The following is a 16,811-nucleotide window of genomic DNA, read 5'->3' as shown; positions in this document are numbered from 1 at the left end:
GCAGGCACAGCACAGCACAGGCTCCTCATGGGGGCTGCTGTTCTCTCCCCCCAGAGCCTTCCCTTCTCCAGACTGAAGCAGCCCAGATCCTTCAGCCCCTCTGCAAGGACGTGCTCCTGCATTCACCATCTCTGCACCCCAACTGCACTCACTCCAGTGTGCCAATCTCTTGTACTGGGGCTGCCAAAATATACAATACATCTCAAACTCATAAAATTATTTCTGTCTCCATCTTCCCCACTCTAGAAGAGCAGCTGCTGAGGTGACAATCTGAAACATTCAAAAGGCAAATCAGGTTCCAAGCAGAATACCGCAGGTCTTGATTCTTGGTGTAATGATTTTCTCTTACTCCCATACTGATGTTTCTTTTCCAGTTTTATACTCACACTGTTTCCCATTCCTCAGGCTTGTATGACAAATCAGTTCAGATTTCTGTCTACCAGAAATGCAAATATGCATTTTTATTTTTCTTTTCTTTAACCTTCACCTCTGTTTGCTGATCCAAATAGAAGTCTTGCTCTGCATCAACTAACCTAGAGAATGGCAAATATAGCAATGGCCAAACCACACTGGTTTGCTTCCAGATGATCTGAGGGCTAATAGGACCTTTATCCTGCTGCCAAAACTCACTTTTCAGTATCCTAATGCTGGCCTGACTTTTGCTGCTTTTATAGGTGTTGGAGGGTAGAAGGAAAGGGAATTAATTTGATCAAAATATATTTAATCAGAACCACTTGAGGATGTTAAGAAAAAATCAGTAGATGTAACATTATCATGACAGTTTCAACATAAGAGCAATTCAAGTTTTTTTCACTTCTTAGGTGCAGTGCTTCCAAAATGTGCTGACTTCAGAGCACATTCTTTACTTCTTGGTGTTTCAAAGTCAGAAAAAAATCCCCAAAACAAGTGTAAAGCTGCTAATTGCACTGGCTGCTCTATGCAGTGAAGAACAGACTGAGTTTCTGTAGTTGTCCAGGCCAAACCTGACCCTGAGCTGCTGAAGCTGGGCACATGCTGCCCAGACTTGCATTTCACAGCACATGGGAAAGGAGGATGTGCCTTCAGTATCCCATCCTCTCATCAGGAAAGGACAAGCAGATTGTGATGTGCATTGTGGGAATGGTTGCCAAGGAAATCGCTGAAATCAATGGGACTTGAGGGAACCCAAAATTTCAGCTGTGGGGGAAGGGGCTGGGTACACCACAAGACTCTGTCACAGCACTGACTGCTCCAGGCCATTTCTAGACATCTTAATTTGGCCCTTCGGATTACAAAGATCCTCAAGAAAGATTGGCTTTGGCAAGTGGAGGTAAAGGCAATACAGTTCCAGTCCACTGATTTCATTGTGGTCTTTTTAAGCTGCACAGGGCCATTATTTTCTACTGATCTTATTTCCCAAATAGCCATGTGGAGGAAAAGCTGGCTGGGAACAGCGTGGTGCTGGTCTGAGGGGTGAGAGGTGACCACTCCTTGGCAAGCTGAACCTGAACCTTTTCACATTCCTGTATGGCCACCACCATTAATAATTTGTAATTTGCTTTTCTTTCGAAGCACACCAGAAATATCATGGCTGCATGGAAAGCTCAGTGCATGCCCCACAGCTGAGTGAGGGAGCTGCAAGTCCACTGCCCATAGCTCTGAAGTAAAGAAGTTTCTTTTCTTGGGTCCCACAAAGAGTAGTTTAATCTGCAAGGTTTTTCTGATTTGGATGCATTTATAGTCATAGAAGTGGAAAAGAAATTCTTTTAAAAGAGAAAGGGGAGTATTATTTTATACTGAGGTGCAAATTAGAAAAAGCCTTTTATCCCTGCTAAAATTTAGTGATGATAATTGTGGCATGAGCAAGGGAAATGGCTCTTTCTTTTAAAGAGCTGTGGAAGAACAATTTCTGCATATACCAGCAGTTTACAGCTGATATATTTTTATTAGCATAGGGTTATAAATGCTAAAAATGCTATATAAATAAAGTAAACAAACAAATAAATATAAATATTATCTATATATAAATATCTAAATTATATAAATGCAGTATATATATATTTCCTACCCACCCCAAAACTCTCTAAACTAGAGATTTAAATCTGAACTTTCTTCTATTCACACAGAGGTTTTCAGAGCATCCTGAGCTTGCACTCCCACACAAATCCCAATTTTATCTGCCACTGCTCTGGAGAGAGGTTGAGATGAAAAGTGTTCTGCGAAGAGGAGATTCAGGACTGCTATTCCCTAGATTTAAATTATGAATAATCATGATCCACACACCACCAACCATGTAAGTGGCTTCTGTATTCTCACTAGAACATATATTTATTCTGTGCCTTCTTATACTTGTGTTTTTTATATTCACATTTTCACTTGACCATACCACTTAGCAAATGATCCATGAACCCAGCTGTCCCCAAAGCTGTGGCTTGAAAAGAAGCAAGAGAGGGAGACTAGTGACAAAATTGTGTTTGCCTGCAGCCCTGGAGTGAGGCTGCCCTGGACTTCTGGTGTGGAGGAAGAATGTGGGCACTTTGGTTTCCACGTCCTGCAGGTGAGGTAGAGGTACAGACGTGTACCCAGATCTCATCCTGGCACAGAACAGAGTCATGGCCAAGCTGAGCATAAGGCCTCACATGTGAGTTGGAGTCCTGAGAATCTGAGAGCAGGAAAGTCTAGAGTTAGGAAATAAAGCATATGTGATGATCTGAGGTAAAATAATTTTCAGGTTCTGTTTTGGGTGCATGCTCATCTCAGGTCTCAGTCAGGCATTGGAAGAGTAAGAGCATATCCTGAGCCCAGGAGAGCTTTGCTTAAATGTAATCCAGAGCCAGATCAGAATACTGCACCCTTGACTCTGCTCCATGCACCTGGCTTTGGTGAGTATGGCTCTCAAGTGAGAAAATGAAAGAACTGTGGAAGAAATGTCAGCAATCCTTGGGGAATACATGCCTAATAGTATATAAGAGGTCAGTGTTATTTGTATTTCAACAGTCTTTGATGGATTTCCCTTAGCTAGGTTAAGAAGTGAATATAGGTAATTCTCAATTCCTTTTACCTGATTCCAGTAACTTGTGGGTTATATAAAAGATAGGAGTACTGTGTTCCAGGTCAGTAGCCAAATACTGCTCTTGTTCTAGCTATATTCTTCCATATTCTATCAGCAGGAAAATTTATCTCAGAAGAGAACAAACAGAAACATGACAGAAAGAACTGGCTTACTGTCTGGTATGCACCTTGCTTATCTCTCTTTTTAAAATTTTTTTTTTTTTTTAAGAATGATATGCTATAGAGTGGCACCACTTTGAACATGTTTTCCCATCACTGCTCTACCAGCTCTAAAAACTGCTTTTGTTTGTATATTGTTATTATCTGCTAGACACTGATAGGAATGTGGAGTCACTCACTGGGAAAGGGAAACATGGTTCTCATTCAGAAGGAATGCAGCTTCAGCCATGCAGTTTACAGCTCAGTTTGTATTTGAAGTTGAGCCGTGGGACCTTGTGGCAATAAAAATCATTGTGATTTATAGGAAAATATCACTCTGACTGTCTCCTCTATAAAATCTTTTTACTACTCTTGTTGAATATAAATCAGAATTATTTGTCCAACAATATCATAGTTTTGGCAAAATGTTGCAAAGACAAAAAATAATCATGTTTGAATTGTCTTGGCTTTATTCTACAGAGAGATATTACTGGAATTTATTGCCTTTCCAAGATCAATATCCTTGTCCTTAAAAATAGGTGTGTGTAACTGTATGTCTAAATTGATACCAAATCTAATTTAAGGATGCTCACCATGAAGTTTACCTTCAAATTGCAATCACAGTAGATGCAACTGCTTGAAATGAAGGTGACAGTATTTCAAAATCGCACTCTGACCATATTTGTAGCACTAGACTTCAAAGCCTTTGGGATATTTTTTCTCTTTTCCAGGGTGAAATCTGATGTGTCTCAGCATATTGGACTCTTATGAAACTTCACCCAGAAATTTTAGTAGGAGATCAGCCTCTCTTCCCACACTAAATATGAATTCAATTTCTAAAGAAAAATACTTATGTTGCAAGAAGTAAATGATCAATTAATTGTTTGTCAGTCCAGTTTCTGCCTCTGCAGTGAAGCCAGCAGGGGAATGGACAAGAGTTAAAGGAAGGTGAGGGAGGCCAGGAGACAATAGCAGAGGTGATGAGAATTTAAGGCTGGACCTGAGTCACCTCTTTCAAAGCCAGTGCCAGCCAGGGCTTGCTGGCCAGCAGCATTTTAGCCTTGTGTGGTTCATGGGTGTGTAACCATTGTGGTTTCCTGAATTAGGCTGAGAACACACTCAAGCTACAGGCACTGCAGGGACAATATCTCCAGTTTGCCCTGAGACCCAAGCAAAGGCCCAGCTCTGGCTCATTCCTGAGTGGAGCAGAAAGATTCAGGGAGGCCCAGGGACACCTCTCACTGTTCTCACTGTTCGAGTTTGTGGAGTCCTCTGGGATGGTAGATCTTGGCCAAATAAAGTTAGTGGGCGAAAAGGGTTAACTTCCCTTGCACCATACAAGAGACTGGGTTAGACAGAGGGTGTAACCCTCCTTTCTGGCCTTTATGAATTTATGAGTTCACAAATCCTTCCCTGTACTAAAAAGACCTCTACTGCTGGTAGATGAGCATCTGTGCATGTCTTCTGTTTGAAATCAGCTGGAGAGCAGCTGGAACAGGCAGCACTCTCCTGACCATAAATGATTCAGCATACCCAGTTCAGAGGGGTACCCCGGCCAGAGGTACCAGCCAGAGGTGCACAAACCACAGAACAGCTTGGGCATGTAGTGAAGGGCAGAAGAGACTCATCTGTCCTATGCAGCCAATTCCTTTTTTCTTGGAAGTCCACATCTCAAATAATACTGAGCAGTATTGAACAGGGATATAGAGGGAAAAATAATCAATTTCTTGTTTCTGTATAAAAAAAAATTCTAAAATTGAAATATAAGGAGTCATCAAAGGCTGGGCAGAACTTGTTCCAAGGCTTTGTTCTTTGGTGGAAAATGTGTAAGCTGATCCACAGGTAGCTCACAAAAAGAAGCAAAAAAATTTTCTATATCAAGTAATAAATAAAAATGTACTGCAAGATTATTTAATCAGAAATGAGTACTGAATGTATAAGCCAGAGCTTATATGGACTTCAGAAACAGCATATAATATATTTAATGCTCAGAAATGTGAATATATATTAGTAAGAAGTCTTGATGTACTTTTGTTCCCTTCTACTTTCTGTGTATGAAAGATGCAGATATAGCTCTGTGAAGAGTCACTATAGCATTCCTGAAGTATACTGGTCCATTTTGACCACTCAGCTGAATATTCAGGATTAAATAATACAGATTTCTGACTTCTGAATTAGAGGTATATTTTGTAATAGTATTATATGTAATAGTATTATATGATTGTATTATACATAATATGTATTATATTTCTGCCTCAGTCTTCCTACTTGTGCAGTGGAGGTAAAGCTATCTACTTTCTTTCTTCAAGGAAGCCCTGGTAGGGAAAAAATATTTATTTACAATTTTAAAAATAGAAAATATGAGACAGGCACAAATTTAATTTATTATAAGTGTGCATTTCTTGCCTTACATGCACAGAGAAAGGTGTTTCCCTTTGCCTCTATTATGAGAAGATTGCAACAGCCCAGAACATTCAGGAAACCAATCACAGATGTTGACTACACCCACATATTTATGAAGTTTTTGGTGATAAGCACACAATCTGCCTACTACAGGAATAAGCATGTACTGGTTCACATAGGAAATGAAGATACAGCAATTTAAACCAAGTGCTGATGAATTGTGTCTATCCCCCTCTAGCTATTTTCTGCAATATTAAAAAAAAAAATCATTATTTTTACTTCTTCCTACACAAAATAGGCTTTCATTTCTCTTTCTTCTATAATGCCAATGAGTCAAAGATGTCTATGTGATATCTTTCAAAGTCACTTCAGTAGGATCAGATATCAAAAATAAAAATAGAAAGAAACTGGAATAAAACTTGTACTGAAATTTGAATGATACAGAGATGTTTAAGTGTTAAAACTACAAAAAACCTGGAGGTTTATAGCTAGCTACTGTATTTTTCTGTGTACACAGTTTGTTAGCCAATACTTCTGGCAGAAGGGAAAGCAGGAATATGGAAAACTATTCTAATACGGAGAAATATAGAGGCTTCAGCAATCTATAAACTCTATTCAGGCTTTCTGTGTCTCATTAATCCAGACTAAACAGAAGCAGTGTAAATAGATATACATGTAAATACGTGCACATATGTAAATATTACATATGTAAATATGTGTACATATACATATGTAAGCATTCATAGCTCCTGGAAGCCCAGGCTTGTTTCAAAACAGGATAGCTTAGGTATAATGTTAACACAGGCATGAGAGGAACTGTTCCAAAATAACCTTCATCTGACCTTTTGGACCTAGGTAGATGTTACCAGAAAATCCATTTATAGCAGACATTGGGAAAGGGAGGAACTCTAAGCTCTGTAATGTCTGTGAGTTCAAAATCCCAGAACACTCCTAAACTAAAGAAACAAGACTGGTGATGGTGCCTGTGCATTTGTTATTTTATCTGAATACGTACATTTCTTTTGCTAGTCAAAGTACTAATTTTGCTAAATTCACTTGTTCCTGCTATTCCTCTACATTCCTCTACAAAGTTAGACATTGCTTCTGCAAATGGGTCACTCTTGGGATCCCCATCCTCAGAAGCAAGAGAGAGATTTACATTGCACCAGTAACCACAAAGTAGAGCCAGTGCCTGGTTGTGCTACTTGGAGAAGTTTAAAATATAAGGACTGCAATTCTATGCCAAAGACAGAATAAAAAATGGCCAGGGCAAACACAGGAGCAAAGGGCAGCTCAGATAGAGCTGTGACTAACTACAAGAACCTTGTGCCTGGTTATCCACTGGTAGAATGAATGTCAAAGAGTTTTCCTAAGAAAAATTTCCCCACTTATTCTCTTCTGTGGGTGACTTTTCTGCCTGCTGTCAGCCATGTGGTGTCACTGCAGGGGGAAATGCAGAGAGGAAGGGTGCACCAAAGGCTGATGCACCAAAGGCTGAAGGCAGAGCAAACAGACAGGACTATTCCACTTTACAAATCCAAATTACTTATCTCTGAAAGAACTCTGAAATACTCCTGAGGGCAATTAATGTGGCCTTAAGGCCTCTTTTGTACAACATAATAGATGTAACCAATGGGTCTGTGGCTACTCACAACCTTTAGTGCTTCATATTTAAGGAAATGGTAGCTGTAATAGTGAGAATGTAGAATCACAAGATGGTGTCATGGTGTCTGATATTTCTAGGGTTTTAACAGAATTTGGTTTCCTAGAGATGACACCAGGATCTTACAGCTAACATTGAGTCAGATATGAAGACACAGATCAAATAGGAAACAATTTCTGCCCAAAGTGCTTAGAAGGAAGAGAAACCATCGTAATCCCCTGGCTCTGTCCAGGTTTAGAAATGGCTGATAAATATCAGTGAGCACCATATATTTTTTGCTTGACCTTCTGGTGGGCCACATAATTGCATTGCTTTTAGCTGTCCTGGCATTCCTTACAGGCCTGGGTAGGATACACATAGGCTCTGCCATTAAAAATAGCCCTATGAGAAAGAAAACAGCATTTTGGAATCTGAACTGAAAGAAAAATACATGGATTTTGCCATAAGTTGACATAATTTGTGTGTCTTATTAATCTTCATAAATCAAGTTCCACAAATAGATTCACAACATGACTCTGCTGGTAGAGGCAGTCTGACGTATACCTGATAAGCATCCAAACTAGAGACCTGTGCTTTCAGTGCTTTCTTAATTACAGACTCAGGTTTTCATGCCTCCAATTAGATGAGCTGTGGCTGGGAGGAGTTCTCCCAGTGCTGAGGTCACGTCAGAGGGAAGAGCACAACTTCAGCTGTACCTGCAGAAACCCCCATGCACGGCCACACCTATGTCTGCTTTTCACTGCACTCGGGATGGAATTGCAAAACACATTACCTGCTGTGTCCAGAGGCCAGACACAAAAACAGGAGGCAGAGTCTGCAAAGATGAAGACAGAAAACTCTGTAAATCCAGGTTCTGTCTTAAGGCAGGCTATGAGATGGCCCATAACTTTACTTTCCCTGAGGATCCCAAACCAGGAGCCATTTCCTCAAGCTCTTATGGATACATAGCAAGCTTATTCAGCTGTTGTGCTGACCTTCCTTCATGGCCCAAAACCCTGGAAACAGGACTGAGACCATACTGCTGTCACAGATATTTTATCATCAAAGTAGGAGCTGAGAGGACTGAGAGGACTGGTTGTACCTCCCCTGCTCTCTCATTCATTGTGAACTGCTAGAATCTGGAGACACACTACAGGCAAGTGTCTGTGTAATTTATCCTCCTTTATGTCCCTGCAGACTCTCAAAAGGAGCAGTCATGATATAATTCTCTGTTAAAATGCAATCTTAGAGGTATTTGTTGAGAGTTCTCGTATGCTGCTGTGTCACTTGATTTAATTCTACCACCAATTCAAATGGAGTGTTGGGCTGCTTTCCTGTCTCTGTTTGAATTTTAAATCCTCTCTGGATCCTGCTGAAATAATCTCTGCCAGAGACAACTTATCGCTAGGTATTACTGAAATGCTCCCAAGGAGCACATTTATTTCTTTCTTATTCTTGGCCTAGACCAGGTCACAAGAAATGGGAGGAATTTTAAAGAAAATTCACATAAGTGGATGCCAAAATACTCCTCCTTTTGCCCCAAGATCTCATCTTCCCTAGGTTTAGGGGATGCAAGACAAGCATGGCTTGCTAGACCTGTATCCGTGGTCTGTTTTCCAGAAAACATGAAGTGATATGCTTTGTGCAGGTAAGATCATCTCCCTATTTGGGAACAGAACTGGGAGAGCTTTCAGATTATATGGAATTTACTCTCCAGTCTCCCAAACATCCTGGCTAAAAGCAGATGGTTGTTACTGGAAATTTGCTTGATTAAGATGTTGGCACTAGGCTTCTGCAGACTTGAGGATTTATATAGATTTAGCTATAACTATAAAATGAGTGTTATACCTGCTGCATCTTTAAAGCCCTTCACATAACTACTTCAATTTTCTTGTCTCCTCTGCAAGTAATGGTCAGGGCATCTGTGCAATACCTGAATTTAGGCACTTTTTTGTAGGCAGCTCTCCCAGTGGCTGTTAGCCAGCTCTGACCACTCAGCAGTCCTCCCTCTAGGGCAGGACCCCAGGGACAGCTGGCAATGGCTCCACCACAACTTATTTCCTCTTCTAGCCACATCAAGCATCTGGCTTACAGTGTGGAGCTTGTGTACCTAGTGCTTAACCACATCCAGGATAAAGTGCTAAATATTTGTGATACGTAGATAATGAATATAGATTTAGGCAAGGAAGGACTGTTAGCAAACCTTCCTTTAGACTAGTGGAAAGAAAGGGTAAGAGCAAGTGGGAGATTTTCCTAGAGCTGGTATCACAAAGCCAGCAAGTGTTTGACATAAATTAGTAATAAAGGACTCATTATAGATGCTGGAGACATTTAAAAAAAATGAATGTGGTAGATTCCAGTGTTTCAATTTTTTTAGAGTTAAATCCTGCAGGAATGCTTAGAGTTTTATCTCCTTCAGTATTTTAGTAGGATATACTGCATGTGCAATGAACAGAGGTTTGTATTCCTTGTAAGGAGGTAATAATTTTTTTGAAAAAACTTTATTCTCAAGAAAATAACTATGTGGTTTTATGAAAAACATGGGTTTTTTTACATGTAGTAAACCAGATTCATTAGAAGCAGTTGACATGACCTATTTTTCCCACCATATTTTTCAGTTCTTGAGACTCCAGGTTTTGACCATCAAAGGGCAGGAAAATGTGCCAAACTTCCACTGTTAAGGACATCAGCTGTTAAAGTCCCCCTGTCTGAAGCAGTAGAGAAGCTCCAGTCCAAGTGTCTGATCCTTGCCCAGGGGGTTGCTGCCCCTTCCAGAACTCCATGGAAAGCCATAGGAAACTCTGTGGTTGTAAAGGTTTGTCATCACTTCTGATCTTAGACTTGCATTTCAGATAATCTAAACCTGTGTCAGATTGTTGTTTAGGAAATTAGAATTATCTCCATAAGAAACTGAAAACAGTGATGCATATACCCTATTAAAAATGGCAGGGGAAAAGGAGTTGCTAACTATTTTAAAGAAAAGTAACCACAAAAATATAGTAAGTAACCATAAAAATAGTTTTGATTTTTTTCATGGTGTTCCTGTTTCTCAATAAATAAACTAAGCCTTAATGCATATGTAATACATTTTACTAGAATGCAAGTGTGTTTGGAAAAGTATAAACCATTTGCTGAAGGAAACTTGAACTTCCTGTGAAATGGAAAAAATTTGAGAGAAAAATATTAAGATCATTCTTTTATTATATTCATTGGCTCTAAACTACTTATTTATGGACAGTCAGAAAAGATGGGAAAGGTCTTAGACATATCCTAGCCACAGTATGTATATTTCCATTATTGATGCTAAACCCCAAGGTATTTTAAAGAAGACTGGTGCCTTCAGCTCACCTTCTGCTTTTAATAAAAATACCATTTTCATAGAAAAACTAATAATGGCTTCCTGTCATTCCTCCAGATTTGGATTTTGCTGTAGACTTTGGTATTAGAGTGGGCACAAGGTACAAAGTAAGGCTTCCTAATGATTGCTTTTATGCCTAGCCATATATATATATATGTATATACACACACACATAGAAAGTATCATATCCTCTTTAAAGGTTAGGAGAACATTCTATGAGTTATTGATGTGGTGGAGATACACTACATGCATTGTGCATGTTCTCCAGGCCTATGGAAGCCATGGAAAGTTCCAGGCCTATGGAAAGACTGTGGTGTTCCTTGGGGGGAACTGGATCAGGCTCTACATGATTAAAGAAATCGATTAAATATTTCTGTTGCCCTAACTCACTGGATGTCAGAAATGCAGAGAATATTATTGAGTGATTTTCTTTGGTAAATTTCATTTCTTCATTGACATTTAACACAAAGCTTCTGAGTGTTGCAGTTACTGCAAGAGATTAAATGCTTATATCTGAAAAAAAATCATCTGATCAAAATTCAGGAGAAAGAAATACAGTGACAAAACCTGACCAGAAAAAGGGAGGAAAATCCCTCAGTAGTATAGATTTGGAAAAACTAAGAGAAATATCCTTTGAAAGCTACTCCTTGAAAAATACTCAAAGAAGGATTAATAAATTGAAAATAAGTTGAAAATAAGGTGAGTTGTGAAGCACTCTATGGAGGCAGCAGCACTTAGAGGTGGTGATTTCCATTAATATCTACACCCAAAGTGCATCCAACAGTCCCTGGACTCTGCAGAGAGGAACTTTCTGTGATGCATTTCAAAGCAGTACAAATATAATTGGTGTGTTAGAGACAGGCAGCCACTGGGACAGTCACTGGGACACTGAAAGTAAAGGGAAGAAGAGGAGGAAGAGGTACAGGCTTTTCAGCCCAGCACTTGATGGAGAGCAAATTTTGATGGGGGATAGTTTGCTGCTGTTCTTTATTTCAGCTGTGAGTTTAGTCTTCTGAGTGCATACTTGAACCTTATTAACCATTTCTCATTCTAAGGGAAATGACCCTTGGTGGGTTCAAATATTGGCTAAGCACTCAGATTAAAAAAAAAAAACAAAAAAAACCCCTTTGTATAAACTGCTTAGGAACATGAATAGGATGGAGGATTGAACCTTACTGAAAAATAAACTGTAAATTATAGCCTCTTGTCAATAACCTATTTTCCTGGATGATTTTCTTCATAGGATCCACTAAGGCATTAGCAAATGCCAAGGACTTCATCTGAGGTTATTGGACACTGTGTCTTCTGTCACTTGTCTTGGAAGCCACTCGGTGTGGCTTCTCTGCCACATTACCCATGTATAACACATCTGGCACCTTTCTCATCATCCCTCTAGAATATTGCTCTTGACCAAATAGCAAATCCTGGCCCTGTTCCACTTCCAGGTCAGACTCAGCCAGTAAGGGGGACACCCATGTGTGCTGTTATGATTTGTTGGGAGAGTCACTGCTGCTCTGCAGAATGGGCTCAGTTTGTGTGAAACTGCCCTGGTGTGTGAGCATATGGCCTCTGTAAGTCTTAAGTCTTGTCAGCCAAGCTAAGGAGCCATGAAATACAAGGTGATTTCAGCAAAAGCCAAATGGGGATGGAATAACGCTGGAACTGGGACTTGGTTTTGTTCTGACTTGTGTGCAGAGCTGTTGGTCTAAGCCCCAGCATGAGAACTTGGCAAGGAAATTGTACAAAAATTACTTGCCAGAGGCTTGCAGTTTATGCCTGTATACATTTCTGTGGTGAAATTTCACACCTGCTGGCCAAGCCAACCTGTACTTGGCACTTCATGGGAAGACTACTCACAAAGGTGCGCCTGTAGCCTTCCTGAGATGCCAGTGCTGGAGCCTTTTCCATTGGCATCCCAGTTTTGCTTTTAATTCTGGGACATCCAGTGCCTTGGAGCATCCCAGAGGCAAATTCATAATCAAAAATGTCTTTTTTGTATTCCATAGCAATATGGTTTTGCATTTTAGCAAAAGTCGTGGTTTAACCCCAGGCAGCAACAACGCCCCAGCAGCTGCTCCTCACACCACCAGCAGGACTGGGTGGAGCCTTGCAAGGGTAAAAGCCAGAACATTTGTGGGTTGATATAAGTATAATATAATAGGGAGAGCAAAAAACAGGTACACAAGCAAAGGAAAGGAAGGAATTCATTCACCCCTTCCCATGGGCAGGCAGATGTTCAGCCATCCCCAGGGAAGCAGGTCTCTGTCCCACATAACAGTGCCTTGAGAAGACAAATGGCCTCACTCTGAAAATCCCCCCTTCCTCCTTCTTGCCCCAGCTTTATGTGCTAGGCATAATGCCATAAATTATGGAATAGCCCTCAGGTCAGTTGGGATCAGCTGCCCTGGCTTTGTCCCCTCCAGCTGTGCTTGTGCACCCCCAGCCTCCTCTCTGGTGGAGTGAGGGGCACAGAAGGCCTTGGATCTGTCTAAGTCCTGCTCAGCAATAACAAAACCATCTCTGCATTATCAACCCACTGTTCTGCACAAATCCAAACACAGTCCCGTAGCAGCCACTGTGAGGAAAATTAACTCTACACCAGCCAAAACCAGCACATAAGTGCTGAGCCTTAGAGCAGAAAAATTGTTAAGAAACTCCCTTTGGAAATATATTTTTCTAATCCTCTTTTCTTCTCATGGCTTCTGATTAAGCTAGATGAGGAGATGCTTTGGAAAAGCCAGATTTGCCTGTCTCATTTCTCTCCCTGACAATGAAAATTCTCCCCTGAAATATCTAAAGGCTGACTGTACAAGGTGAATTTTGCTCAAATAAAAATCACAAAAGGATTTCTGCTGGAGTCTGCAAAAGAGCAATGAGGTTTCAGCAGGTAGAGTACAGCATTCTATGAAGAGAGCTTCTTCTCATCCCCATGAGGACCTGCAGCTATAAGGGAACACGTAGACATTCTCCAAGACAGTCCTTTGGGATTTCACAGTCTGACTCCTAGTGAAACAGAAAAAGGCATGTGTGAAGTCAGTATATAAAACAGTAAGTCTTTACTGATGCAGTAATTTGAATAAATAGTTTGTGCCTTGCTTAATAGTGCAGGACTTCTCACAGCAAGTCTTCCAACTCACTGCAATCAGCTTCTGAGTTGTGGTCTTGTTTACCTTGGAAGAATTGTTCCCAATAATGGCTGTCTGCAGACACATCCCACAGATTGTCCCACGTGGTGATGTAATTCTCTGACAGTGAGCTCTGCAACAGCTTGAGGGAGTAATTCACCTTATTTAGCACTGGTCTCTGCTCCAGGTTTTCCAGTGTAGCACAAAATCATATGAAATTCAAAAGCTAGACCAGATGCCAAAAAGGAAGAGCAAAATAGGGTATTTACTACTAAGCTGCACCTCAGCATCATTACTGGGTGTGGGCACCAATGCCCTGTACGGAGCAATCTCTGCAGAGTCCTTGCAGAGGCACGGGGTGCTGAGGCTGAAGCACTGTGGTGTTTGCAGCACCCTGTGCTGTGGGAACTCCCCTTGAGAGCAAAGTGAAATACTGCACAGGACTGTTCAAATTAGGAACAAAAAGGAAAGCACAGGTACTGCCTTTTAGACATTTGATGGATGCTTCCTCACCTTTTGCACCCCTTTCCAGTGTATTTTGTCATGGGGTGCCTTTAAAACAAAGTGACGATTATCTATGGACACCGCAGTGTCTCCTGGCCATGCACTGGGTCTCTTCACCAGTCTTCTCATTCTGAATCCAGTTAGGAGACTCCAGTTTAGGCACTGACCATCCATATTCATGTATGGCAAGAGTGGTCATAATTTTGGCTTCTGTGCAGTTGGCCCTTCATGACTTAAAAAGACAATGGGATTTTTAGCCTTTCATATCCTATACAAGGTTTTAAAAATGAGCTCATGTGGCATGTTGCTACAGCTGATTCACTACATCTTCTTGTCAAAGACATTTTCTTGTCTTTTCTGTTCCTCTGTGGATAAAAGTTGTGAAGGACTACTTGAAAGCTGAACTACAGTCTGCTCAACAAGTGGCAGCACAGCTTTCTTTCAACATCCTAGAAAAAAAGCAGCAGTAAATCTCAGGCCAAGCGTCATATGAGGTAAGAGAATCTATCTGACATAATTTCTTTCTTAGAAACTTTCAGTGTTGAAAGTCTTTAGACTTTGGCCTTTCACCAAAATCCACAATCCCTACCACAAAATTAGAAGATATCTAAAAAAGAGGTCCCTTTCCAGGAATGACACAAACAGAAATTAATACAGTGAGAGGGAAAACTCTCACACTGTTCAGGATAGATTAGACAGAATTAGACCCTTTTAAACTTATGAAGTGCTAGGGATTTTATCTTAAAGAAATTATTGTTTTCCAATTAAAATTCTCAGACCCGAGTTCTGCTCTTCCCACAATTTATTATATCCCAAAAGTTATATTTTTCATATTTTTGCTTGGTTTCTTTGTTACTGAACAAGAATGACACCTGAAGTCTGAAGAGGAGAAAAAAACTAAGACACTTATCTCTAAAGAAAGTCCTTTTCTCCTTTCTGCATGCAACATAATTTAGTAATTTACCAAAATTGCTACAAATACAACTTTTTTTACCCAGGCAAATTCTATGTTGACCATAATTCTGTTTGGCTGAATTCTACCATATTGTTTTAGGCCACTGAATATAAAATAATCTGCTCCTGCAAAAAAACGTGGTGCAGCTTCAGTTCACATTTCCAGCTCATTTGCTTGTGGCTTTCACAGAGAGAGCTGTTTTTCTATTCTTTGGTGAGGTTTATTATACTGTGGGCAGAACATCAAAGGGGAGTGCTGGACTGAGCTGCAGAGTGAGCCACAAGGGGCACACTAGTAACTGGAACAGTCTAGATTTTTTCAAATGTTAAAGATAGGAAATATTTTAAATCCTTTTTTCCCCTTTCTGCTGGATGTGCTGCTCAGTACACCCTGCCCATGTCTGGAGAGGGAGAGCTGCCAGCTCCCTCCAGGACAGGTACCCTCCATGGGGCCGGCAGCCCAGGGTGGGACATGCTGTAGCATCCTTGGGCTGACAGCAGCAACCAGGGTGGAGATGTCCAAAATTGCTGTTGGAAGCAGGATCACCTGAGTCTACATTTGGGGACAGATGCCAGCACACTGTGGGCTGTCAGAAGAGAGGGAAATCCATCCAGGCTGATAGTGGCTATGGGTACTAGTAATGACACAAGAGTCCAAGGATTTGACCATCTTCTACAGCTGTTAAGATTTTAACCTGTAGCCTGTCAGGGATATCCTGTATCCCTTTGATAATGGATGACAAGGATATGATGGGAAAATTATATCACCTGAAGTTTACTGATGGCTGTCACTCTGTGAACACAACACCCCTTTATTCCCTGTGATACAAACTCAGCACGTGTGTGTACGCTTGATGAGAGCATGGTGTTTAAGGATCTCTTTGGCAGTGGGAGAGGTGAGTTCAAACCCCTTAGGTGAATGGACAATAAAAAGACCAGTCACTTAGGAGAGCTTTCATCACAGGAGGCCTATATGAAAAGGTGCAAAGGAAAGTGCTTCTTCTTAGACCTTGTTTTTGGTTAAATTCTTCTCCCTCTAGCTACAGGCTTTGTTTATGTGTGTTACCAGCACAATAGCATGAGCTAGAAGGTCACTTGTCTCCCTTTGGACTTACATGACATTACTGCCAAAGCCAGCAGGCTGGAAAGTGGAAAGCTTTCCAGGTCTGCCTCGCCTCCTGTTAAAGACAATCCAGGAAGTTGTGCAGCCTCTCTGCTGAGAGTTATAACCCAGAGATGCATGGCATCCTGTGGTTACTTGCTACGCTTTAAGGGATATTTGAATAAAGAATACTTTCTGAGGGAAGTGTGTTATTGTGAACCTCTGAAGTTTGTCCTCTCCACCTGCCCCTGTATGCTCATATCTCTCTCAGAGAGCCATTGGTCTTATTGTCAGTTTTCCTTACCATCTGGTGATTGCTAGGTAAAGAAAAACAAAGCATAAGGGTTCAAAAGGAACCTTATTAAAGACCAGGTTGGATGCTCAGCTGATGTGAGATGGCACAGCTGAACAAGCCAAGACAGCTGCTCCACAGCAGCAGGAGAAGAGCTCCTCAGCTTCAGATTTCCAGGAAGGTGGCACATATGCTCAGGGAAAAAGGGGTACTTTAAAGCGGCAAATACTTCCCTTAGTCTG

The 16,811-nt window shown here is 40.9% G+C and overlaps 1 long non-coding RNA gene across 1 annotated transcript; it reads left to right on the top strand.

Moving 5' to 3' along the window:
- The first annotated feature begins 2,109 nt into the window (after nt 1-2,109).
- LOC140682475 (uncharacterized) lies at nt 2,110-11,714 on the top strand. The gene is made up of 2 exons (XR_012054261.1): nt 2,110-2,272; nt 9,853-11,714. It is a non-coding gene; the product is annotated as an uncharacterized lncRNA (long non-coding RNA).
- The last annotated feature ends 5,097 nt before the right edge of the window (nt 11,715-16,811 follow it).

This window comes from Taeniopygia guttata, chromosome 2 (genome assembly GCF_048771995.1).
Source record: "Taeniopygia guttata chromosome 2, bTaeGut7.mat, whole genome shotgun sequence".
NCBI classification, from domain to species: Eukaryota; Metazoa; Chordata; class Aves; order Passeriformes; family Estrildidae; genus Taeniopygia; species Taeniopygia guttata.
This window is presented reverse-complemented; position numbering and strand designations above follow the sequence as displayed.